The sequence below is a fragment of the Malaclemys terrapin genome, chromosome 2 (genome assembly GCF_027887155.1).
Source record: "Malaclemys terrapin pileata isolate rMalTer1 chromosome 2, rMalTer1.hap1, whole genome shotgun sequence".
Classification (NCBI taxonomy): domain Eukaryota; kingdom Metazoa; phylum Chordata; order Testudines; family Emydidae; genus Malaclemys; species Malaclemys terrapin.
The window spans coordinates 123,679,895-123,706,462 of record NC_071506.1 but is presented as its reverse complement, the minus strand read 5'-3'; the positions used below and the strand labels follow the sequence as shown (position 1 = coordinate 123,706,462).

The window sequence follows — 26,568 nt, the reverse complement described above, 5'->3', positions numbered from 1 at the left end:
TATGGTTAGGAAGGGCCACATCACCAGTGCCAATGCGGCTCCTGTCTTCTCCACCTGCTCCTGTATCCAGACAGAGAACCTAACCATGGATGCCTCTACCCAGATCCTGGTGTGGATTTACAGAGACTATGGCCTGCATTTCCCACTCACAGAAATCCAGGCTGGGGAGACCATCCAGTGTGAAAGCCTGCTGGTGGAATCTCTCAGGAAGCAGGTGGGAGAGCTACAGAAGGAGGTGGCCAGGCTGAGGAGAATTCGTGCCCATGAGGAATTCCTTCAGAGTATTCATATGGAGACATCCAAGGCTGAGGAAGCTGCCCAGCTACAGAGGACTGAGGGGGAGGAGGCTATGGGTCTGTCACAGGAAGGACACTGGCTGCTGGTTACTTCTGGCAGCAGGCAGTGCTCCACCCCTACTCCCAATCCACCCTACGTGGTGTTGGAAAACTGATATGCTCCCCTGGCAATGAGTGATGAAGAATCATGTCCAAAGGTGGAGGAGGAGAAGCCATGTACCCCCAAGGCTGGGAGGATCACAGCCACCACTGCTGCCCCAAGGCTGGGAGGAAACATAGGGTAGCCATTGTTGGTGACTCTCTTCTGGATCCCGGGAAGTATGCTGCCTGCCAGGGGCCCATATCTGCGACATTATGGAGTGATTGTCGAGGATCATCCGGCCCTCTGACTACTCATCTGGCCCATTCTTCTCATCCATGTGGGCACTAATGATACTGCGAGATATGACCCTCAGCAGATCAGAAGTGACAACAGGGATCTGGGAATAAGGATGAAGGAGTTGGGAGCGCAGGTGGTGTTCTCTTCAGTCCTTCTGGTCAAGGGTAGGGGCCTAGGTAGAGACAGATACATTCTGGAGGTGAATGCCTGGCTGCAAAAATGGTGTCGCCAGGAGGACTTTGGCTTCCTTGACTACAGGATGCTGCTCCAGGAACAAGGACTGCTAAGCAGAGATGCGGCCCACCTATTGAGGAAGGGGAAGAGTATATTTTGATACAGACTGACTAATGAGGAAGGCATTAAACTAGGTTTGAAGGTGGCAGGTGACCAAAGCCCACAGGTAAGTCAAGAACATGGAGACCTGGGAGAAGGTTCAGAGTTTGGGGGGAGCATGGACTGTTATAGCAGAGATAAATGAGAGACAAGACACAACTGTGGTGGGGGGGGAATCAAATCAGTATTTTAGATGTCTGTATACTAATGCGAGAAGTATGGGGAATAAGCAGGAAGAACTCAAAATGCTAATAAATAAATACAATTATGATATAGTTGGCATCACAGAGACCTGGTGGGATAATACACATGACTGGAATATTGCTATTGAAGGGTACAGCTTGCTCAGGAAAGACAGGCAGGAAAAAAATGTATATACTTGGACTGAGGTTGAGATGGAAATAGGAGACGGAGTTGTTGAAAGTCTCTGGGTAAAGATAAAAGGGGTAAAAAATGGGTGATGTCATGGCAGGGGTCTACTAACGACCACCTAAGCAGGAAGAAGAGGTATATGGGACTTTATTAAACAACTAGTAAAATCATCCAAATCACAGGACTTGGTGGTGCTGGGGGACTTCAACTACTCAGATATCTGTTGGGGAAACAACACAGCAAGGCATAGATTATCCAGCAAGTTCTTGGAATGTACTGGGGACAATTTTTTGTTTCAGAAGGTAGTGAAAGCTACTAGGCGAGAGGCTGTTCTAGATTTGATTATGACAAATAGGAAGAACTGGTTGAGAATTTGAAAGTGGAAGACAGCTTGGGTGAAAATGATCATGAAATGATAGTGTTCATGATTCTAAGGAATGGTAGGAGGGAGAACAGGAAAATAAAGACAATGGATTTCAAGAACGCAAACTTTAGCAAACTCAGGGAGTTGGTAGGTAAGATCCCTTGGGAAGCAAGTCTAAGGGGAAAAACAATTGAAGATAGTTGGCAGTTTTTCAAAGAGACATTATTAAAGACACAAGAGCAAACTATCCCACTGCATAGGAAAGATAGAAAGTATGGCAAGAGACCACCCTGGCTTAACCAGGAGATCTTCTATGATCTAAAAATCAAAAAAGAGATCAAACTAGCTAGAGACATAAAGGGTACAAGAAAACATTCTACAGATACATTAGAAGCAAGAGGAAGACCAAGTACAAAGTAGGACCATTACCCAATGAAGGGGGAAAACAATAACAGAAAATGTTGAAATGGCAGAGGCGCTTAATGATTTCTTTGTTTCAGTTTTTACCAAGAAGGTTGGCTGTGATTGTACATCTAACATAGTGAATACTGGTGAAAATGAGGTAGGATCAGAAGAAGCTAAAACAGGGGAAAAACAAGTTAAAAATCACTTAGACAAATTAGATGTCTTCAAGTCACCAGGGCCTGATTAAATGCATCCTAGAATACTCAAGGAGCTGACTGAGGAGATATCTGAGCCATCACCAATTATTTTTTAAAAGTCATGGAAGACAGGAGAGATTCCGGATGACTGGAAAAGGGCAAATATAGTGCCCATCTATAAAAAGGGAAATAAGAACAAACTGGGGAATTACAGACAAGTCAGCTTAACTTCTGTACCTGGAAAAATAATGGAATACATAATTAAGCAATTAATCTGCAAACATCTAGAAGATAATAAGGTGATAAGTAACAGCATGGATTTGTCAACAACAAATTGTGTCAAACCAAGCTGATAGCTTTCTTTGACAGGGTAACAAGCTTTATGGATGGGGGAAGCATAGACGTGGTATATCTTGACTTTAGTAAAGCTTTCGATACTGTCTTGCATGACCTCATAAACAAACTAGGGAAATGCAACCTAGATGGAGCTAATATAAGGTGAGTGCAAAACTGGTTGGAAAACCATTCCCAGAGAGTAATTTTCAGTGGTTCACAGTCATGCAGGAAGGGCATAACAAGTGTGGTTCTGCAGGGATCAGGTCTGGGTCTGGTTCTGTTCAATATCTTCATCAGTGATTTGGATAATGGCATATAAAGTTTGAAGACGATACCAAGCTGGGAGGATAGTATTAAAATTCAAAATGATCTGGACAAACTAGAGAAATCGTCTGAAGTAAGTAGGTTGAAATTCAATAAGGACAGATGCAAAGTTCTCCATTTAGGAAGGAACAATCAGTTGCACACATACAAATTGGGAAATGAGTGCCTAGGAAGCAGTACTGCGGAAAGAGATCTGGGGTCTCTTTCCACAGTGGACCATAAGATAAATATGAGTCAACAGTGTAACGCTGTTGTAAAAAAAAGAATACATCCCAGAATGATGTTTGAGCAGAGTATTGTAAGCAAGACATGAGAAGTAATACTTCCTCTCTACTCTGTGCTGATTAAGCCTCAACTGGAATATTGTGTCCAGTTCTGGGTGCCACATTTCAGGAAAGATGTGGACAAATTGGAGAGAGTCCAGAGAAGAGCAACAAAATTGATTAAAGGTCTAGAAAACATGACCTATGAGGGAAGAGTGAAAAAAATGTGTTTGTTTAGTCTGGAAAAGAGAAGACTGAGAGAGGACAGGATAACAGTTTTCAAGTACATAAAAGGTTGTTACAAGGAGAAGGGAGAAAAATTATTTTTCTTAACCTCTGTGGATAGGACAAGAAGCAATCAGCTTAAATTGCAGCAAGGGAGGTTTAGGTTGGACATTAGGAAAAGCTTCCTAACTGTCAGAGTGGTTAAGAACTGGAATAAATTGCTTAGGGAGGTTGTGGAAGCTCCATCATTGGAGGTTTTTAAGAGAAGGTTAGACAAACTCCTGCCAGGAATGGTCTTGATCAGAGGTGGGCAAACTTTTTGGCCCAAGGACCACATCTGGGAATAAAAATTGTATGGCAGGCCATGAATGCTCACAAAATTGGGGTTTGGGTGCTGGATGGGGTGAGGGCTCTGATTGGGGGTGTGGGCTCCAAGCTGGGGCCAGGAATGAGGAGTTCAGAGTGTGGGAGGGAGCTCTGGGCTGGGGTGGAGGAGTGGGGGGGTGAGGGCTCTGGCTGGGGGTGCAGGCTCTGGGGTGGAGCTGGGGATGAAGAGTTTGGACTATAGGAGGGTGCTCCGGGCTGGGACCAAGGGGTTTGGAGGGTGGGAGGGGGATCAGGACTGGGGCAGGCAGTTGCGGCACGGGGAGAGGCCCAGGAGTCCAGGCTCCGGGCGGTGCTTACCTCAAGTGGCTCCCAGAATCAGCAGCATGACACTTCTCCAGCTCCTACATGGAGTCATGGCCAGGTGGCTCTGCACGCTGTCCCGGGCTGCGGTTCCCGGCCAATGGGGCAACGCTTGGATGGGGGCAGCATGCAGAGTGGAGACCCCTGTCTGCCCCTATGCGTAGGAACCATAGGGGGGCCATGCTGCTGCTTCCGGTAGCTGCCTGGAGCGGCCCCCAACCTTGCTTGCTGGCTGGAGCGCCGGAGCACTGGGCGGGGCAAGCCCCAGACCCCGCTCCCCAGCAGGAGCTCGAGGGCCAGATTAAAACAGCTGACAGGCTGCATCTGGCCTGCGGGCCATAGTTTGCCCACCCCTAGTCTAGATAATACTTAGTCCTGCCATGAGTGCCGGGGACTGGACTAGATGACCTCTCAAGGTCCCTTCCAGTTCTATGAGTCTATGATTCTATGATAAATAGCTGTATCTCCAAAAAACATGCCATTAAACTCAATGGGCCTATGCATGTGTACAACACATGTTCACAAGATTAGGCCCAGCTTTGTATGGCCCTCTCAGCCAGTCTTTTAGGTGTCTGATATTTTAAGTTAATATTAATTACTATTTTTTGCCACTTGATTGAAATTAAAAAGCACACAAGGGCTACAGTCAACAGGTTCTAATTATTCTAAATGTCTTGTGATTAATTAAGTAAAGTTAAGTAAAGACAAATCAGTTGCTCACTTCCCATTATTGATGAGGCCTCATGCTTGGAGCTGGAAAGACACATACTGAGAGACAGTGACTTTAGTGAAAAGTTTCCAGTCTAAATAGATAAAGCTAACCAAGTGTGGGAAGGAGAATGGAGGCACAGAGGAGAAGGGACTTGCCTGAAGTCACACAGCACTTCAGCGGCAGAGACAGGAATGAAACGCTGTTTCCAGATTTCCCCTCTACTGCCTCCATCCACCAGACCAGGCTGTTAACACTCTCATATTAATAGTCTTGGCATGTTTGTATGAATTGCTATATTAAATATTCTGGGTCAAATTCTGCTATCATATGCACATGAACATATACAGGTGGTCAACCTTAAAATAAATAAATATTGGTAAACCAAAACTACAGATGTGGTACGTCTGTCTGTCTGTCTCTCTCTCTCACACACACACACACACACACACACACACACAATGTAAATGTTCATATATATGTGACTGTGTGTATATATAAATACATACACACACAGTTTAAAATGTTAGTGGTCAATGAAGTCCAGAAACTCCTTTAAGCTTCCAAGAAGCTGTGGCCTTGCACATATGCGTTATGGACACTATTACACGTCTTTCTGTTTCTCAGCTAACAAAGATTTTTAAAGGGCCATGAGACTCCAACTTCTACTTATGCAGTCAATCTGACAGGCATGATTTCAAAATTGTCTATAGTCCAGGCCTCAGCTCTTCCTCTTATACACTCTTGAGCAACTCTCACAGGCTTTATAACCTTGGGTGGGAGGGAGACAGGGACATTTTCAGCATAGAGCAGGGCAGAGCAATGAAGGCAGAGAACTTATTTTCACATAAACTCATCTTTCTCAAGCTGCTTGGCAACAGCTTGGCACCAAAGTAAGGGGCGTTGATAGGGAGAGGGGATGCTTGTCTATTTGCAGCAGGCTGGCCTCTTTCTGGATAGGTTGTCTGCCAAGGAGTGAGCAACCAGAGTACATATGCAAATGAGAGCAGAATTATAACCCTGTATCGCTAATAAGCACCCAGAGGTTGCCTGGTCTGGAAGGCCACAATTATTGCTGCTGGAGCTGGCCCAAAAGAATGCTGCTGATATAATAGCCTTCAAACCACACATTTACATTCCTGGAAATGCCCCATGGCTGAAACTCCTAGAGAACATGTTGAGTGAAACTGTGGCTCACAAACTAAACCCACCTCATGTACAAAATTATAGACATATTTCACATATGCCTTCTCCCTCCCTCTCCCCCTTTTAACCACCCACCAGATTCCTTTATGAGCTCACTGTTCTTCTGGGCAGTTGTGGTGCTGTGTTTTTAGTCTATCTCTGACTGAGAGTTTCTAAAATACCATAAATGAGGAAAAAATCAGATATTTACAGGCTTATTAATGTTAAAGAATGAAGCAAAGCAGCTGTAGTGTCAGTGAGCAAGGAAGCTGTCAATTGATAAAGGGTTTCATAAGATACACACTGAAGAGGGAGAAAAGGTGAAAGGTGCTAATCCAGCCATTTGGCCTTCCACCTATCTGAGGAGTGCCAGATCCTCATTTGCTGTAACTCACTGTAGTCTCATTGATTTCAATGGAACTATCCCAGTGTACACAGGTGAGAATCTAGATCTCTAGGTTTTCTTTCTGCGGCCAGAGGAAGACATGGCAAGCAAAAATATAACTTCATTTTCTTATGGTTCTCCTGCCTTTTATTACTTTCGTTTACCCTTTACCTTATTGCTGTGTCAAGTTAGGATGAGGAGTGTAATTCTTTAGCCAGCAGTGCCAACTTTGCTTATTGCTCCCACTCCGTAAGTGCTAATTTATTGTATATTCACATACTTCCTAGCTCCCTATCCCAAGAGGTCAAAAACCAAAACTTATTTAATTATTTTTTTCATGCAGCAATTGCAACTTCTGTTTAATCATTATAAAGGAAATTATAGTACTTTGCAGTGACGTAGCACTTTCCTTCACACAATGTTTCATTGTTGCCGAATCTGTGTTTTTCAACAACAAGAAAGTGTTTGGCTGAAACATTTTGCTCAGCTTTATTTTAGGCATGCAGGTCACCAGTGGCAAATCTGAAAATCAAGAAGATATATGAAGACACACTATGTTATTCCACTGGGTGATTAACATAGTTATTCTGGCCACTTCATGCAGATTTTTTGACCTGTTATGTATGTCATATAGCTATCTATGTATCTTCCTACTTCTCTATAACTTTTTGTCTGAATATGTGTGGAAATGAAGAATACAGACCCTCATCCTGCAAAAAACCTTAAGCATGTACATAACTTTGCTCACAAGAGTAGTCTCTGGCTTCTAATAGCTCATATCAGTGAAGATGTGGGAGTCTATGGTCAGCAACTGACCTGAAGAAGAGTTCTGTGTAAGCTAGAAAGCTTGCCTTTCTCACCAACAGAAGCTGGTCCGATAATAGATATTGCTTCACCCACCTTGTCTCTCTAAAGCTACTGATTAGGAAGATAATATAATATTCAGATTCTAATCTCTGAATAGCAGGACCACTGGATCCAAAAATCCCCTACTCTTGTAATTTTCTTCTGGCCTTGCAACCAAAAACATATGAAAGAATCAGTGTTTGCTAACGAGCAAAGGACACAAAATCCAATTCTGCAGCCAGTCCATGAGCAGAACTCCCATTGTCTTTCATGGTTGTTCCTTCCATAGAGAGGCTCCAATGCTGAATTAAAATTTAGCAATGATATATTTTTTTTAACTTCTGTGATGGTGTTCTCAACAATGGCTAATTAGAAATTATAAAATGTGTTTTGGCAGTTGGGATAGATCGGCCCTTCAGACTCCTATATTGGAAGTGAATGTGTAGAATCAAGCAAAGGTTTTTTAGGGGAAGACTGTGAAGAGGGCTGCCAGGTACCTGGTTTTTAACCAGAAAGTCCATTGAAAATGGGACCTGACAGTGTCTGGTTAACACAGGCAAGTGGGGGTGGGGGGAAAGGCACTGGGTCATCAACCTGCACCAGCCCCCACTCAGCTGGGGCTGCCTCCTACCTTCAGGCAGACAAGGAGGCAGACTCCGAGTCAGCCTGCAGCTCCCACCCCCAAAGCCCAGTGCCGGGGAGGGAGGTAGAGACAATCCAGTGATGAGGAAAGGGAAGGGGAGAGAGCGCTGAGTGATGGGTGAAAGGGAGAGAGGAGTGAGCAGAAGGTGGGGCTTGCACGAAGAGGCGGAGCAGGAACGGGGCCTTGTGGGAAGAGGCAAAGCAGGGCAGGGCCTCAATGGAAGAGGAGGGCAGGGGCAGGGTCTCGGGGATCCAGTTTTCAGCAATTAGAAAGTTGGCAACCCTAATTGTGAATCTCTTATTTCCTTTGGGGGAGCAGTTACTCTCTGGAATAGTCCCACTGAAGATGGTAAGCCTACTTCAGTGCTTGCCACTGTGAATAAGGGGTTCACAATCTAGCCCTCAGAACGCAATATTATTGAGGTAGGGACCACAAGTGGTCAGAACACTTTCAGCAAAAGAAATCTCACCAAAATGTGCTGTCTTATTGAAGCCAAAATGTTTCATGGAGATGTATCTGTTTCAATTAAGTTTTTGTCAGGAAGGTTTTTGAGGTGGGGAGGGGAGAGTGTGACTGATTGACTCTCACACTCTATAGCTTGGTGGTCAGGGCAGTGAACTAAATTTCCACCATCCCATCAAATAGTCCCTGCGATGTGGAAGACCCAAGGTCAAGTTCTTGCTTCATTACAGAGTTTTTCATCCCAGATCACTCTGAATCCGACAGCAGGGACATGAAACTGGGTCTCCCACCTTCCAGGTCAGTGCCCTAACCATCAAGGGACACACCTACTGATCTTTCCGAATTGAAAAGCTCAGGTTTTGATCTGGAAATGGACATTTTGACACAATTCTGTTTCTGTGAAAACACTTAAAGGGTTTGAGTTTTGTTCCAATGCAGAATGAAAAGAAATTTTGAAACCTCAAAAGGTGCCACAAAACAGAATTGTGATCCTCCGGTCAGCTCTATAGGAACTGTGTTTTTCTGTCTCTGTGGACAATGCCTTACATTTTGTTAGTACAATAAGACTGTAAATAATGAATAAGCTACTCATGGACGTCATCAGATGATCTATTAGAGTAGGGGTGTATTTAAAGACACTTCTATAACGAATGTTGTATAAAAACTGACAGCTGATTTATATTAAGAGTGGATCTGAGTCACAAATTTCAGATCCAAATTCAATCTTTGCCAGAGTTAGAGTGTGTTTTCATTTTGATCCTAGGTTTCAACTCTTCATCAATGTATACTGATTTTTTAAATAGCTCAAGAAGGGGAAAAAAATTAGGAAACAGGACATATATAAATAGCTGCTCCTACTTTAGGGTACAGCTTTTCCTGATGGGCAGTTTGTATGGTAGAACGTGTGTAGCAAAACACACACGCTAGCTGTAATTTTTACATCTCTGGTCTGATGCAACCGTGCTTAAAGCCCTGATGGAAGGTGAATGTTTTTCAGGCTTGCCGTATCTGTCAAGAACAGCTGACTTGCTCAGTTCTACTTTTTGAATAGTCTGCCCCTCAGCTTCCTGACAGAATGTATGGAAGAGATAAAAATTCATTTTAAATGAGGGAAATTCAGATTTAATGAATTATACTGATAGGGAAAAAAACCTCTAGTGTACCTGCATAGAAAATAAAATATGACCATAAGTGTAACTGTCTATTAGATTAGAGAGTAATTGTTGGAAGAATTTTACTGTTTTCACAATGTATTATAATTGTACCTCCTTCCCCAGTGTTAATTGTTAAGGGATGTGGGTGTGTTGTTTATAGTGTACTTTCATAATTCACCTTCTAATTACAAGGGTACAGGCAGAGCAAAAATGTAAATTTTCTGGAGCATGAGAGAAAATAAGGTGAATCCCGATTTAGATTGTAAAATATGATTAAGAGGACTGTCTTTGTACACATTTTCTAAGCAACCACAGAATATGGCTTCCCTTTGTAATGCATAAAATTCACAGGAGGGAATATTCTAAAGCATGTAGGGTCATCGGTATTAAGTAACCAGTAACAAACTGTAAAACAAGATAAAATCTTATTTAGGGCTTGATCCTCCTCCGACTGAAGTCAATGGCAAAGCTCTCATTTACTTTAGGGGGAACAGAATCCAACTCATAGAGTCATACCCAATGCCCATTGAAATCACTGGTGGTCTTTCCATTGGCTTTGATGGGATTTGGAATAAGCCCATAGTACATAAAGATTCCTTTCTATAAAGAATACAAAATAAATTAATCTTAAAAGCTTATGTTAGGGTCCAGTCCAATTCACACATACGGTAGGTTTAAAAAAAAATCCAGGTAAAGTTTTGGAAATTAATTTTATTAGTTTTCTGAAGCTCTAACCACTCTTTATTCTCAAGTAACTTAATTTTAATGGGTGCATGTTACTTGTTGCTTATACAGCTGGGTAAACAATCCTCAACAAACATTTTATTCAATAAACTGAGCTCATTTTCTTCTTATGTAGATAATCCTGAGCAGACTGTGATTGTTACCAACTTGTTTGCTCCTCAAAATTTGTTGATAAATGTTTTTCACAAACAAATTGCACATGAACTGTTTGCAGTGAGTATTTCTTTGAGTAGTTATTATTTTAGGAATCAATATTTGAGCTGGGTGAGTGGTTGCCTAAATCAGTGATATTGTTCCCATGTCCTTATTGGATGATCTAATTCTTCTGCTTCCCCCAAGATGAATTCCATTTTGACACAAAACATTCTTTAACATAATTGCATAGGTTTTAAGGCAGGAAGAAATCATTAATCTAGTCAAACCTCATGCATAACACAGGCCATATAATTTCACCAGTAATTCTTTCATCAAGCCCATAACTTGTGTTTGAACTAGCGCACGATTAAATGAATCTTATCTGCAGTTACAAAATTTGATTTCCATGACCATTCATATTCACAGAACTTCACTTTCTTGAATGTTTGTGAAAAGCCGGTAAAAAGGGATGAGAACACCATAGAGGTGAAGTTCAGTTTAGAAGTCTCAGAAATATTTACATATCATTTTTCTCATTACTGATCACTATTCCACTATGTAGAAAATCCACACCTCTGAGAGGTGCAGTTATATTGACCGAACTTCTGGTGGAGACAGCACAATGTCAACAGGAAGGCTTCTCCCAGCAACATAACTAGCGCCTCTTGGGGAGGTGGTATACCTATGCTGATGGAAGAAGCTCTCCCATCATCGGCATAGAAAGCATCTTCTCTAAGCGCTACAGCAGTGCAATTGCCGCACTGTAAGTGGGGACAAACCCCAGGTTACTAAGGAGGCATGCCGGAGTAGGGATGAGCTGATTCTCATGCCATACAAAGAGCAGCAGGAAGCTGCAGAGAAATTCTCCAGGAAGACCTGGGTGGGGATACAGAGAAATGCAGAGTGAATTCAGAGGATTTTCCAATAGAAAAACTTGTAAATTTAGACTATAGTAATGAAAGACCTGGGTGGGGATGCATGACCTGATAAGGAGGTAAATGGAGGGACCTCAGAACTTTATTATGAAGGTCCATTAATCAAATAAACCAGAACCTACGAAGGAATATGAATGCACAAAAGGGTTTGTGAGTTACTGAAGAAGCCCCTTGAAGGGGGAAACTGAGGCAATGAGTCCTTGTAGGGCTGTGTGGAGGCCATGTGGGAGTGTTTGGGAGGAGGCCACACTGCAACACCAATTTACAGCTGTTTGAATGCTACCCCAAAATTCTGTTTGCACCTATTTATTTAATTTTCTTATTAACTGTCATTTTCATTCTGAAGTATTCTTTCACCCTCGAAATCATGCCAAAACTATTTACAATAACAACGGTGATTGTAACTTAAATCTTAATACCTCATTGGCAGTTTGGCATATTGTCTCTCCTGGATTATAAAACTACTAGAATTAATCAAACTGTTGTTCTACTGTCCCAGAGACTCACTTCACATTCTTTTGCAACAGAAAGTGTGTGTGATTTGCATCAAAGAGGTACTTCTGAAACTGAAAACCTTTCCTATGCTGCCATTGTAGAGAATCTCTTTCTACTATTCTAGTTTCCAAATTTTTTTTTTTTTTTAACATTTGTATAATTGTTCTGGGCCTATGGCAAAATCTGCCTTATTGCTTGTTTGAAAACAAAATTACTTCAGCACGCCTAACTGGGGATATTAAAGTATATTTTAAACAAGCCTGAAGTGAATTGGAGACAAACTGAAAGGCAGTAGCTTTGAATCTGTAAGAGGAAGCTCTACACAGTCTCTAGGTCTGGCTATCAGCTGCCACTGCCATGATCAGTTTTGTTCTGTCAGCACCATTCAAAACAGGATGCCGCTGATCATTTGTGGTAATGCAGTATGTTACAACATATAGATGTTCAATCAAGTCTGAAATAAACACACGCCTGGGATTAAGCCATGGACTTGTCTCTTTTACTCAGAACTCATTTTTGCTGGTCAAGTCTGATTATTGGTTGAAGGAACCAATTTCATTCCACTTTAGTTTCCTGTGCTTCTCATTGTTTATTTCATTAGCATGGTACCTGGCCCTGAGACTTCACAGCAGACTTAACTGGTCCATTCGCTCATTGCACTGACTGCCAAACGGGGGTGTGCGTGGGGGGGGGACTCTCTAAAGAGAGGAATTTGTTAGGGATGTTTGTGGAATAGTCTGTGCTGGGTGGTGGGTGTAACTGAAGCAATTTTGAAAAAGCTGCAGTAGACCACAAAATGAACACACACAAAAAACTTATGATGAGGGGAAACCATGGTAACACAAAAATATTTTATGAATGTCCACACATGGAATAAGATATATTGAAATTGTTCTTCCATCCATATAATTGAAAGAAATGTTGGTACATTTTGTAAAGATCTGTGATAGTTATTTATTTCTGTTTAGTTCTCTTCCATGAGGACATTCTGTGGTTCTGACACAAGAAATGACTCAAGCCCAGACCTGGGTTCTATAGCCAGCTATGCCTCTGACTGTTATGTGATATTGGGTAAAGCCTTTCACCTCCTTACATTTCCATTTCTCAATCTGTAAAATGTAGATAAGGATACTTGCTTTTCTTTATAAGTGATTGTAGTTCTGTGAATGAAAAACAGTATTTATAATCTAATTATTTTCTCTTTCTGTCTTTTTCTTTTCTTTCTTTCAGGTTGTGTAGGATGAAATCCAGGCCACTTTGAAGTCAATGGCAAAACTCCTATTGACTTCAAAGGAGCTAAGATTTTACTCATAGTTTTTTCTCTCCTGAATAGACAGTTTGGCCCAATTCATTCCTAGTGTAATTCCAGTGATTTGAAAGAAATTACAGGAGCAATGAATGTTACACCTTTGGAACAGATCTTCATATCAATTACACCTGAGCAACCCTATTGCTCTATTGAGAGCAGAATTAGAAACTTTGTGACGTAGGAAGCTGATCAAATTCTCAATAACAATACTACATGATGCACAGCACCTTGTGGCTGTCTAGCAAAAATCACAAAGATAAACAAATGAATACACAATTCACTTGTGGAGTCTCTGAATCTTTTATAATATTTAACTCAAGTTTTTCCTCCCAGTGTGATATGCCTTGGTCATATTTCAAACACCTGTCTCAATCCAATTAGAAGGTCCTTTGGCTGATGGACACTAATGAAAGAGAATGAGAGGTTAATGCTGAGCACTGCAGTGCTGTCGCTGACAGTAATAGATATGGATAGCAGCATCATTTATGAGGCAAGATTTAAGTTTTGGTCCCCCCAGATTTTCGATGGAAACTTGCCATGGCTCAGATTTCACAGTGTCTATTAGGAGAGATCTCAGTAGCCAGATGGTCAGGGAAAATATCGAGTTTCACATGCACTCCTTAAAGGTTAGTGATATGAGGAAGAGGATACTGTTACCTACACATTAGCTATGAAGTGAAGATAATGCTCAATGACACAAGACCAAAACATGGCTTATTATGCATTATGCTTTATTTTTACTCTCATTATTGCTATCTTAATTCTTCCCAAGAAGGTTTTGATTTTCTTTCCAGATGCTGCGAGTTGAGCTGGCTTGCTGCAGTCAAATACTGATTGAGACTTTGTTTTTTAATTTTATTCCTCTATCAAACTTCACCTTGCCAGAAATGCCTACGGATGCTCTGCTAGAACATGTATTTGGATGAAGCCTGGCTGACAAAATGGCAAATTAGAAATTGAAATAGCCATGCAATAGAACCGTCTCTGCGGAAATGTAAAGAAAAAATCCAGTAAATATGTTGTCCATTCTTGGTGCAAGGTGAAAAGTAACTTCAATTGTCTACTACTATAGAAGAAAGACACATGTACGTCTATCTTTCACTTTATATCCTGCCAACACAGTTAAGCTCAGATGGGTTGTTCTTGCTCACTAATCCCAGAGAATCAGTCTGCATTGGGCTGAAACAGTGAGGGCTGCCTCAGCAATACCGCCTTGCCTAAGGCGTACCAAGTCTGAGGATGTCAGCTGCCATCTCTCTGACTGTTCTCAGAGCTCTTGGCAGTTTAATCTTTATGACTAGGGCTGATTGGAAATTTTCTGTCAAACTTGTTTACAATGGAAAATTAGGTTTTTTGATTTTATGTGTTTTTTGCAAAAGGTATCTGCTTTCTGTAGAAAATTAGACTTTTTTGGAAAACTCAATATCTGAAAAAAATTGATTCTGAAATATTGCTCCAGTTCCTCATGGGAGTTGAATTTTCCTGGTGCTCCTGTTCTCAGTGGTATGGGATGTCAAGCTGGATTACATCTCCCATGATACACCACATCTACGTGAAAGCCATGATGCATTACATTCTCTCACCACAAGGGGAAACTGTGGTGCATCATGGGAGATATAATTCAACCAAGCAGCCTCACATCTAGAGAAGAATAGGAGCATGAGGTGCCTGAACTATAATTCCCATGAGGTACTGTGATAGCATTGCAGACTCAAAATATTGCTGTTTTTTGAAGATAGGCTGCTTTGTTGTTATTTGTTTGTTTCCTGTGATAGGTCAGCTGTTCCAAACTAGCAGAAAAGAGCTTAAAAGCAGCCCTAGGGAGGCTGCACCAGAGCCAGCCAATTAGAAAGGGTCTGAGAGGAGCAGCCAATCATGGCCCGGCAGGCACCTATAAGAAGGACTGCAGAACAGAGCAGTGGTGTTACTCCCTGGAGCTTGAGGAGGGAGGTAGACTGGCTGCCTTTCAGGCTGAGGGCAGCAAGCACACTGGACATAGCAGTGCCGCAGGCTGAGGCCCTGAGGCTAGGGCAAAGAGGGTGCTGGGGCCACAGGGAAGTGTCCCAGGTAGATCCACAGAGGAGTTAGAGGGGTTGCAGTAAGTGGCTGCTATCTATAGAGTCCCTGAGTAGTGGATGGGCCCGGGTCCCTCCCCCCCTGCTCCTCACCACTGGGGAAGTGGCTGGACAGTGGACTGCAGTTCCCCCGGAAGGGTGGAGAACCGAGGGTGACACAGTCAGAGGGCTGTGTCCTGAAGAGGACGTTGCAGTCCTTGGGATGACACAGGTCCAGGAGCAAAGGTGACGGCATGTGAGACACCACCTGAAGAGGGCACAGAACTAATTCCCAGGACAACCAGCAGGAAGCACCGCAGTGGTGAGTTGCACCCCGTCACATTTCCAATACACTCATTTACTGAGAGGGAAAAACTCCTGTTTTCTGATCAGCTCTAATCATGACAAATGCAACCTCTTCTCATCTACCCTTCTTCATGAACGGTGGGAAGAGGCACCTAATAATTGAAGAATGCAAGTTACGTTAGCTCTGCACTTGAAGAGATACAACTTTTCGCAAGGGTAATATTTCCAAATGGATTAATTGACTTTTAATAGTAACTTTGTTCAGATTTTGTAGGCATTTATTGTGTTTAGAATATGTTATTTGTATGTGTATGGCAAAATTTAATAGACTTCGTTGGAGTTGTGCCAGCTTATTAATTGATAATGATATTGTCAATGAGATTGCTAGGCAGGTAGAATCTGATCTTTTTGTTACCTGAAAATGTTGTCACACTGTTCTATTAGAATTAAGGTTGTGATCTGAGCATATCTGGAGCTCATGGGGCCTAATGTAGAGCCCATTCTAGTCTGTGGAAAGGTCCATAAGGATTCCAGTCCTGTTCACAGTAATGTCAGTAGCAAAGCTCCCAGCAATATGAAGCCAGATAACTCACATGGTGATATATAGATCATAGAATTGTAGGACTGGAAGGGACCTTGAGAGATCATCTAGTCCAGTCCCCTGCACTCATGGCAGGACTAAGATATCTACAAAAAACATCCAAAAATGGTTAGTATGCAAATACCTACCATTATTTAACATCGGCTGTCTAGTAATTATATTCATATTTGTTTATCCCTTTGGGAATCAAAGAGTACATTAAAGCAATTATGTGTTTTACTGATGGCACTTAAAGAAAAAAGGTAAACAGTTAAATGTACACTATCAAGTAATATAGTCTCAAAAGGTAGGATCTGGGGAAAGAAAATGGGTATTTGTAAAACGTAACAGTGCCATATTCAGACAAGAGGCAGTCCCACTGATGTCAGAGGAGTTATGCCACAGATAAATTTGGTTCTCTGTAAAGAGAATTTTTTCCTATGAAATTAAATGAAACGTTAACTGAAAACATGTTTAATGTAAACTTTCCCCGTTTCTGTTTATGCCCAAGTATAGCAGCATTACATTAATTCATTTGAAGCACCAAATGAAGACATGACTCTAAACAAAGTGACAATATGACCCCCTCTTGTTTTTCTGTCCAAGGTAAATTTAAGTGCAATGAGTAAACAAACAACTGTAACTGGTGAACAAGTTTTTTTTTTTTTTCAGATATAGGAATTTTAATATTCCTTAATATTGTCCCTCAAAAAAGCTGACATTTTAACTTGAAAAGGATAAAATCTTTTAAACTAACTAAAACATCTTAAAGTACATAAATTACAATGGTCTCACCCCATACATCTGACACTATAAATTCATGACTGAATTTACTCTAAGCGTGAAACTGCAGTATATAAAGTACATACACTGAGTTTTCATGGTTTGTGACATCAGCCAAGCCCCTCAGGAGTTATTGTCTTCATTTATTGTCCTATATATTCTGCTGATCAGGATTCCATACCATCTTGGATTGTAGTACAGCCACACAGGGGAATCTGTCTGGAAAGAAAGCTAACACTTCACTTGAACAAGAAAGTAAGGACTAATTCAATCATGCATTATACACTGCTTAAAGTGCATCACATTTTTGGGGGGGACCATCATGAGAAAAAAAAATCCGAAAGCATGTCTGATTTCTTTGTCACAAAAGCTTTTGGTACTGGCTATTGTGAAAAAGGCCATGCTGTCCCTATTATTGTTTATTTTTTATTTGGCTTTTATGATGTCTAAAGTCGCAAGTCTAGATTGGGGCCCCATTGTGCAGAGCACTGTAGAAACACACATTTAAAGACTGTTACTACCCCATGTTATATGTATAAACATGTAGCCAATGATTTTAGTTCATTGTCCATTTACTGTGTGATGTTATGATGAACTAACATGTTATGTCATATATAATCATTGTATGCTAAATAGAGTTAAATTGCAGGATTATTGAAGTATAAGATTGATTAGTAGTTAGAAGGGATAATTATGTATTAGGTATCTAAGTAAGTAGTTCTGAAATGCAAGGCCTATAAGCTGAGACCTTTAAGATTTTAGCTTAGCCATACTAGGCCGTAGGCTTAAGAAATGCTTGGCATAAGTAAGTGACCAAAGAATGACCCTCTGTTACAAGATTATGGGGGAAAATGTACCAATGGGTGATATTGTGAAAAATTAACAATAAGAGTAATTTTTTGCTTATGAGATACCCGGTAGTCACATTTTTCTAACACATGCCCTAACCACAGGGTGCACTGTGCACATAAATGCTAATGTGCTATAGTCAGAATCACATTATAAAAAAAGGGTGCCCAGATTGGGAAAATTGCATTCCTTATGGGAAAACTCCAGCAGGACCATCCCTCTACTGATGATCGATTGGAAGGCAGCGATCAGACCTTAAGAATATTGTTATGGATGTGAGTATGATTATATTTGTAACTGTGCATAGGTCTTTACAGAATTTTTATATGCATGGATAACCATAACTTTAACTGTAACTTTAATAAAACTTGTAAAAACAGATTAGACCTTGTTCTTGTGTAATGTATGGGTGGTCACCACCCTTGATCTTTATGTGTTCCTAGAGACTTTAAATCTGAAACAAGTAGCAGAGGTGACTTTCACTCTGTTGAGCTTGAAACTGAAACCATCAGAGCAGAACCCATGGTGGTGTAATACCACATTACAAAACTCACTTTAAATAAAATAAAAGGCTACAAACAGAAGTCTTATTTCTGCCTCAGAAGAATAGCCCATTTACAGCAGGTAAGTTTAGTCTCTGGAGGACCAATCTTACTTAGAATCATATATTTTAAGTCCCAAAGGGACCATTATAATCATCTAGACTGACCTGAATAACACAGACCATAGGATTTCACCCAGCTAAAGTAGTTCTTGTACTCATTACTAACTACAGTATTTCATGGGATTTCATCCTAGCTTATGCCATAATATTTCAATGAGCTCCATTCTGGCAGGATAGGGTCTTTTGTTCACTAAATAATACAGAAAATGGCAAGTACTACTGTGCACTATATGCCACCTCTAAATGTAGGATATTGATTTTATGGCCTGAATATAGGAATTTTTGAGTTCTAATCCTTTTGTGGTCTCAGGCAAGTTACCTAAACCTTCTGTCTCAATTTCCTTTTTGATAAAATGGAGATAATCATATGAACTTACCTTTTGTAGTGTTGTGAGGATTAATTAATATTTGTAAGATGTTTTGAAGTTGGAAAGCACTAGAGCTAGGTGACTAATTTATTCAACTGATTGTTCCCTTTTTATGTTAATGAATAGTTAGGGAAAAGATCATGATTTTCTTGAATTTATTCATTATTCAAAATTATTCGCTGATTAATTTCTGGGAGTAATTCTTGGTTACAGCAGCTTGTCTGTGAGCAGTCAGTTGCAAGTATTCAATATTTGAAATCTGAGCTGTAATTATTAGATACAATCATTGAGAAGATCTTCAGCTGGTGTAAACTGGCATAGCTCCACTGAAGTAAATGGAGTTTCCGTGATTGATACCCAAGGCACATCTGGAGCATAGGCCATACGATATATTTCATTTCTCTGACCGGTTGAGTATAACTCTTAAATTCAGGTTTCTGGTGTGAAAATGCTTTCAATTATTAATTCCAGAATTAGCTTTCGGCAGGTATTCTGTACTATTGACTTAAAATTTGCTGTTTCAGCTAAAAGTCCTGCTTGGAAACTCATTTGCTAGAATATCTGTTGAAATTCCCTCCCGTCCCCGCTCCAATTTTCACCTAGCTCCAGAAACCACTATATAAATGCTAAGTATTACTGAAGTACACTACGTGTCATAGTCAAGGCAATAGATATCTGGTATCCTTGGATTGTTGAACAAGTCTCAATGAAACTTTGACATGTAGGAGATGTGGAAAATTCACTGATGAGCTGGAGGGGTGGCACTTGAGCCCCTAATTAAGGAACTGACCTTTTGGGGCTTAGAAAAGAGAATCTCAGCTTTCATTTTTTTTCAAAAGTAAGGGCCTGTGTAAAGTCCACTGAAGTTAATGGAAAGGTTCCCATAGATTTCAGTGTGTTTTGCACCAGGCCCTAAAAACTTTAGCTCTTTTCCTTGTGGAGAATGTAACCCTGTGTAAAAAGGTGCAAGCCTGTTGGTAAAACTGAAAGGGATAGCAGATGTGCTCCATGTTTACAGCATGAGCTACAAGAACCAAAAAATCCCTTCCCCCATACATATTTTTTTTTTTGGTAAAATTAGACCATGTACATTGTATTCCAATTAATCATCTCCCTAACTCAGTCCAGTCCAGTGCATAGTGTGGAAATACTAATAGCTGCAAGGTAGCGATGCCGTACAGGAGAATCTCCATGAGCTGCTGTGGAGGAAGAAACATAGTGGATCTCAAGAGGTGAGCCAAGTTTATGGGATGGAAGAACTGATGGATTTGTGAGGGAGCACAGTATGGACTTGGTAGATTTTTGTAAAGGAAAGGGTATGGAATTGATGAATTTTGGGAGGGGGTGTGAGAGAGAAGACTATTAAACTAATAGATGATTTTTTTTGAGAGAGAGGAGGATTTTATTTTCGGGAGGAAATTATGGAATTTATTGAGCTGAAGAGTAGGGATGGGAAGGGAGAGTATGGAACTGATGGGTTTTTTTTAAAGGGAGAAGGATATTTTACCAAGGAATGTCACAAGCACTCTTGAGCACTCTTGTTCTTCTTCGAGTGCTTGTTCACGTCCATTCCAGTCAGGTGCGTGTGGGCTGCATGCACAATTACTGGAAACTTTTTCCCCAGCAGCTCCCATCGGGATGGCAGTGAAGCAGCCTGGAGTGGCGCCTTCATGGTGCTCAATATAGGACCCTGCCAATCCAGCCCCTCCTCAGTTCCTTCTTACCGCCTGTGATGGTTGTCGGAACTGCGAGTGGCTTGCTTACAAGTTTTACTCGCTTCCCCTAGCTTTTTAGTGTAGATTATTTTAGTAGTTTATAGTTCTAGTTTTTATTAGTTAGTATAGACTATACTTTCAGGGATCATTTCTATAGTTTGTAACTAGAGAAGTGTAGCCGAAAATTCTGTTAGGAGTGGGGGGTTCCCCCTCCACCCCGACCTTTCCCCTTGGGGACCTCAGGGCATGCCTCGATCCCTGGGGTTCAAGCACTGCAAGTCCTGCAATAAGCCTATGCCAATGGGTGACCCCCCCATGACGCTTGTTTAAACTGTCTGGGGAAGGCTCACCAAGCCGATAGGTGCAGGATTTGCAAGGGTTTTGGACCTAGGACCAAAAAGGAGTGGGATTTCAGGTTGAAACTGCTCCTCAGCTCTTAAACCGCAGCCCACCTCAGCACGGCAGGACCTGACACCAAGGTCCTTGGTGCAGCGCGTGCCGGCATTGGTGACTGAATCAGCACTGCAGAAGATCTCTGAGCGCAGAGACTCGCAGCACCACCGATCCCCCATGCCTAAGACTGTAGAAACTTCACATCACCAGTCCCACTCTCTGGTGCTGCAGAAGAAGCACGCCAAGCAGGGTAGAGGCAGATCTCCTGTGAGACCCTGCCCTGCGGCTTGGTCAATGGGGTGTATCCCAGAGAAGAACACCCAGCCCCTCGTGACCCTTGGAGTCAGCTCCCAGAACGTCAGACACACAAGGAGTAACATTGAGCCCAGGGCCGTTGGACTCCACAACCCATATGATGGAGAAGGTGGGGCTACCATCCACTCCAGACACTCTTGAGGCCACTCCAGACCTCATTGCCATGATGGCACCGCAGTCCCCGAACTCTCCACGACAAGCCCCCAGCACCGCCAAAGGTGCTACCATCCTGTGGCAAGCCAACAATGATGTGCCCACCCACATTGCAAGGTCACTGATCCCCAGCACCAGAAAGGGGGCACCATCCTGATTCCCGGTGCCATTCGGAGTCCTGGCACTGGTCAAACTTGAGGCACCGGTCGAACTCATGGCACTGGTCGTCTCAGCACTGGTTCCTGCATCGTCGTAGGTCCTGCTCCAGTGCCGATGATCATTGTGACGCCGATCCCTTCAGTACTGATCAAGATCTCAGCACCGCTCCCCTTCCTCGCGGCACCGCTCACCTGGCCAACTCCCATCGGCACCTCCATGGCCCTCTATATCCTGGTCCCTTTCCTCAGAATCAGACACAGGGTCTAGATACTTACACCAGAGTCAGCACCGGTTGATGCATCAACGGCTTGACGTGGGTACAATGCCATGGCCACCCTGATGGCAAGGACCGGCACAATGGCCTTTTTGGACCCCTTGGGCATATCACCATTCCCAGGGCTCCCAGTCGGTGGCATCCAAGTCCAGGCTGCCGACGGCCTCGGCCAGCCACTGTGTGCCCAGAGATGCTGAAGGGATTCCAGCTATAGCACCTTCACTGGCACAGACCCCCGCCCATATGGTGGAACAGATGGTCATCGACCTGGAACAGCAGGTCGAGCAGGAGGTCCGCATGGACCAAGAGACCCAGGATGACCCAGTTTCCCCAACTGTGTCCTCGTCCTCTTCCCCAGAAGAGGCGGTAGAGGGAACTTCGGTCTCACCCATAGATAATCACACACACCCAGCACCTACTCCGCAGGGTGGCATGCAACATGGGTTTACAAACCGAGGAGGTGGTGGAACAGGAGGACCCAGTGGTGGATATTTTGGCCCCAGAAGGTCCATCCTGCATGGCACTGCCACAGATTAGGACCATTCAAAACAGCACCAAAACTGTGTGGCCTCAATCCCCCCAATGGCCAAGGGAGTAGAATGCAAATACTTCATTCTCTCCAAGGATTACGAGAGAATGCTCCTTGGTGGTGTCTGCACTTAATGAACATGAAAGGCAGGGGCAGCAGGGACCCACGCAGTCCTGAGCAGATATAATTTTAACTCATGGAATTCTATGCTCAGATTTAAGGAGCTAATACCATCGGCGTCTAGGGATGAGTTTGGGTCCATTGTTGAAGAGGGCAGGACAGTGGCACGGACCTCTTTACAGGCCTCACTGGACGCTGCTGACTTGGTGATGTGCACCTTGTCCTCTGGCATAGCCATGAGAAAGACCTCATGGCTTCAAGTTTCGGGCCTACCCCCTGAAGTCCAACAGACCCTGCAGGATCTGCAGTTTAATGGGACAGGATTATTCATGGCGCAAACAGACTCCAGGCTAACCAAAGGATTTGAGGTCGATGATGAAGTCGCTGGGGATGCATACCACAGCTACTCAGTGAAAACACTTTAAGCCTCAACCCCCTCAATGTCCTTACCAACCTTGCTCTAGGCAAGACTTTTCTAGAAGGTGAGGTAGGAACAGCAGGCATAAGCTGTCCCAGTCCTCATCATCACAGGGCAAAGCACGCACCTCCGCGGCCTTCAAGCAGGCCTTTTGAAGGTGCACCTGGGGATGACATGCCAAACTGTATACCGGATCCTCAACCCTGCTTTCAGAATAGTTTATCCCACTTCTACCATGCATGGTCCCAAATAACATCGGACCGCTGGGTTCTTCGCGCAGTAGAAGTAGGATATTATTCTCTCCAATTCTGCTCCTCTCCTCCCTCCCCGCCTTCCCTGTCCCTCTTCAGGGATCCCTGTCATGAGCAGCTCCTTATCCAGGAGATGTAATCGCTCCTTGCTATAGGAGCAGTGGAGGAGGTTCCTCAGGAGCTAAGGGGCAAAGGGTTCTACTCCCGCTATTTCCTAATCCCTCAGGCAAAGGGGGGGTCTCAGATCCATTCTAGACCTGCACGGCCTCAACAGGTTAATGGTGAAGTTGAAGTTCCACATGGTGTCCCTGAGCACGATTATCCCTTCCCTGGAACTGGGAGACTGGTACGCCGCCCTCGACATGTAAGACACGTACTTTTACATAGCTATTCGGCCTGCGCACAGGTGATTTCTTCCAGCCACAAACACTATCAGTTCACGGTCCTCTTCTTCGGTCTGTTGACAGCCCCCCGAGTGTTCACCAAGTGTATGTCAGTTGTAGCAGCCTTCCTCCAGGAGACAGGTGCAGGTATATCCCTGCCTCAACAACTGGCTACTCAGGGAGCACACCAGGGAGCAGGTGGAGTCTCAAGTCTGACTAGTCAGAGCTACTTTCGAGAGGCTGGGACTCCTGCTCAACGTGAACAAGTCAACCTTGTCACCGACTCAAAGAATAGAATTTGGTGCAGTGCTAGACTTGGTGCAGACAAGAGCGTTCCTGCCAGAGACCTGATTTCAGACCATGACAGACATTATACAAAGCCTCAGGCGGTACCCATCCACTACCGCGAGGGGATGCCTGAGTCTCCTCGGCCACATGGCAGCCTGCACTTACGTGGTCAGGCATACCAGACTGAAGCTCAGACCTCTTCAAGCATGGCTTGCATCTGTACACCGCCTGGGGCACGACAGCCTGGAATCTGAAGTCACGGTACCAAACCAAGTACTTGAGTCCCTCCAATGGTGGTCCGACCCTCGCACAGTGTGCAAGCCAGTCCTCTTCAACAGCCCCCAGCCCTCCTTGTCTTTAGTAATGGACGCGTCAGCTCTGGGTTAGGAGGCACATCTGTGAGAGCTCCAGACACAAGGATTATGGTCACAGGACGAGCTCTCCCTGCATATCAATATAAGAGAGCTCAGAGCAGTACAGCTAGCCAAACTTTCCTATCCTGGCTCCAAGGCCAGTATGTGGTGGTAATGACGGACAACACCATGGCCATGTTTTACATCAACCAGCAGGGTGGAGCCCGCTCTTTCTCCCTATATCTGGAGGCCCTTTAGCTATGGGAGTTCTGCATAGCCCACTCCATTCACCTGGAGGTGTTCTATCTCCCAGGTGTGCAGAACAAACTAGCGGACCACCTCAGCAGATCGTTTCGCAATCACAAGTGGGCCATCCATCTGGATGTCATATATTCCATCTTCCAAAAGTGGGGGTTTCCCCAGGTTGATCTGTTTGCACCCAGGGCAACAGGAGGTGCCCAATATTCTGTTCCTTTCAGAAACACAGCCTGGGTTCAATCTCAGATGCATTCCTGCTTCCCTGAGGAGACTGTCTCATGTATGCCTTTCCAACATTCCCACTCGTGCACAGAGTAGTGCTGAAAATCCATAGAGACAGAGCAAAAGTAATTCTGCTGGCCCCAGCGTGGCCCCGCCAAAATTGGTACACCACGCTTTTGGAGCTGTCAGTAGACACTCCCATCGTGTTACCATTCTACCCCGATGTGGTCCTGCGTGATCAGGGTTGCCTTCACCATCTGGACCTCCAGTCCCTCCATCTAACAGCCTGGAAGCTTCATGGATAAACCCAGTGGAGCTCCTGTGCTTGAAACCAGTAAGAAAGGTCCTGCTTGGCAGCAGAAAACCATCCACCAGAGCCACTTATCTGGCCAAGTGGAAAAGATTCACTTGCTGGTGTGCCCAACATCACACTCCTACATTTCAGGCATCTATACCACTCATCTTGGAGTACCTTCTGCACCTCAACCAACAAGGCCTGGCAGTGTCATCCATCATTCCATAAGGGCACAGGCCTCATCAGCTTCGTTTCTGGCCCAGGTCCCGATACAGGAAATCTGCAGGGCAGCTACTTGGTTCTTGGTGCATACGTTCACCTCTCACTATGCCATCACACAGCACACTAGAGATGAGGCAGCTTTCAGCAGAGCGGTGCTCCAATCAGCGATTCCTTAACTCCGACCCCACCTCCAGCTCGACGTCAACAAGCACTCGAAGAAAAAACAGTTACTCACCTTCTTGTAACTGTTGTTCTTCAAGATGTTCTTCACATCCATTCCAATACCCACCATACCCCTACCCCTCTGTCAGAATAGCCAGCAAGAAGGAACTGAGGAGGGGCCGGATCAGCAGCAGGGCTGTCCCTACCTATTCTGGGGCCCTACGCAGCCTGCTCAAGGGTGGGGGGGGGGTTTCCAGGTCTCCATGTGTGGGGGGGGAGGGCTGGTCCCAGGCCTCCCGGGCGGGGGCAGCTTGAGGGACAGGGGGAAACCACCCCCCAACACTCACTGGTGGCATGGCTGGGGCCAGTCCACTGCACTTCCCGTCGCCGGTGAGTGCAGGCCCAGCCCTACTGCACTCCTCCGGGACAGGGCTGGTGCAGAGCTGGTGCAGGAAGAGGTGGGAGGGAGCAGGGGCGGGGGCTTTGGGGAAGGGGTGAAGTAGTGGTGGGGGGTGGAGCAGGGTGGGGGCTTTAGGGAAGGGGTGGAGTGGGGGTGGAGCTGAGGCAGAGCAGGGGCGGGGGCCATGGGGAAGAGGCAGAGCAGGGGCTGGAGCAGCACGCTGCTGCGCAGGGCACACATTTCCTGGTGCCCTACGCAGCTGAGTACTTTGCATATGGGTAAGAACGGCCATGGTTGGCAGGGTAATATATTGAGCACCATGAAGGCACCATTCCAGGGGGCTCCACAGAAGACGTGATGGGGCTGCTGGTGGAAAAACGTCTAGCAACTGTGCACACACCTGATTGGAATGGACATGAACAACACATCTCAAAGAAAAACAGTTACAAGAAGGTGAGTAACCGTTTCTTACAATTTGGCAATACATCATTGGGAAGGTTAAAAAAGAAGTGATGAGGACAGTGGAGCAATGTGGCAGGTCAGAAGGACAATAAATAGCACTCAGGAGAGAAGAGAGGCTGAGAAAAACCTTAAAAGATTACATATGCCCCTAATTACTGTCAAAACTTGGGCAAATATTTCAAGGCACTATGTGATACACTTAAAAACCTTTTCTTTTTTTGAAGCAAATATCTCCCCCGCCCCTGACCGTTATCTTTTTGCTGAACGTATCTGGTGGAAATATAGCCTCTGCTGCCACAAGATTATCTGTGCTGCAGGGCCCCACAACTTGCAGGACAGTGATAATTTATGTGATTGTCAGGCAGGTGCTTCTTGTATATGTTGGCTTAGTAGTGCAGAGGCAAGCTTT

General features: G+C 43.9%; 1 pseudogene; it reads left to right on the top strand.

Moving 5' to 3' along the window:
• Positions 1-20,628: 20,628 nt before the first annotated feature.
• On the top strand, positions 20,629-20,739 carry LOC128833254 (small nucleolar RNA U3; annotated as a pseudogene).
• Positions 20,740-26,568: the final 5,829 nt, after the last annotated feature.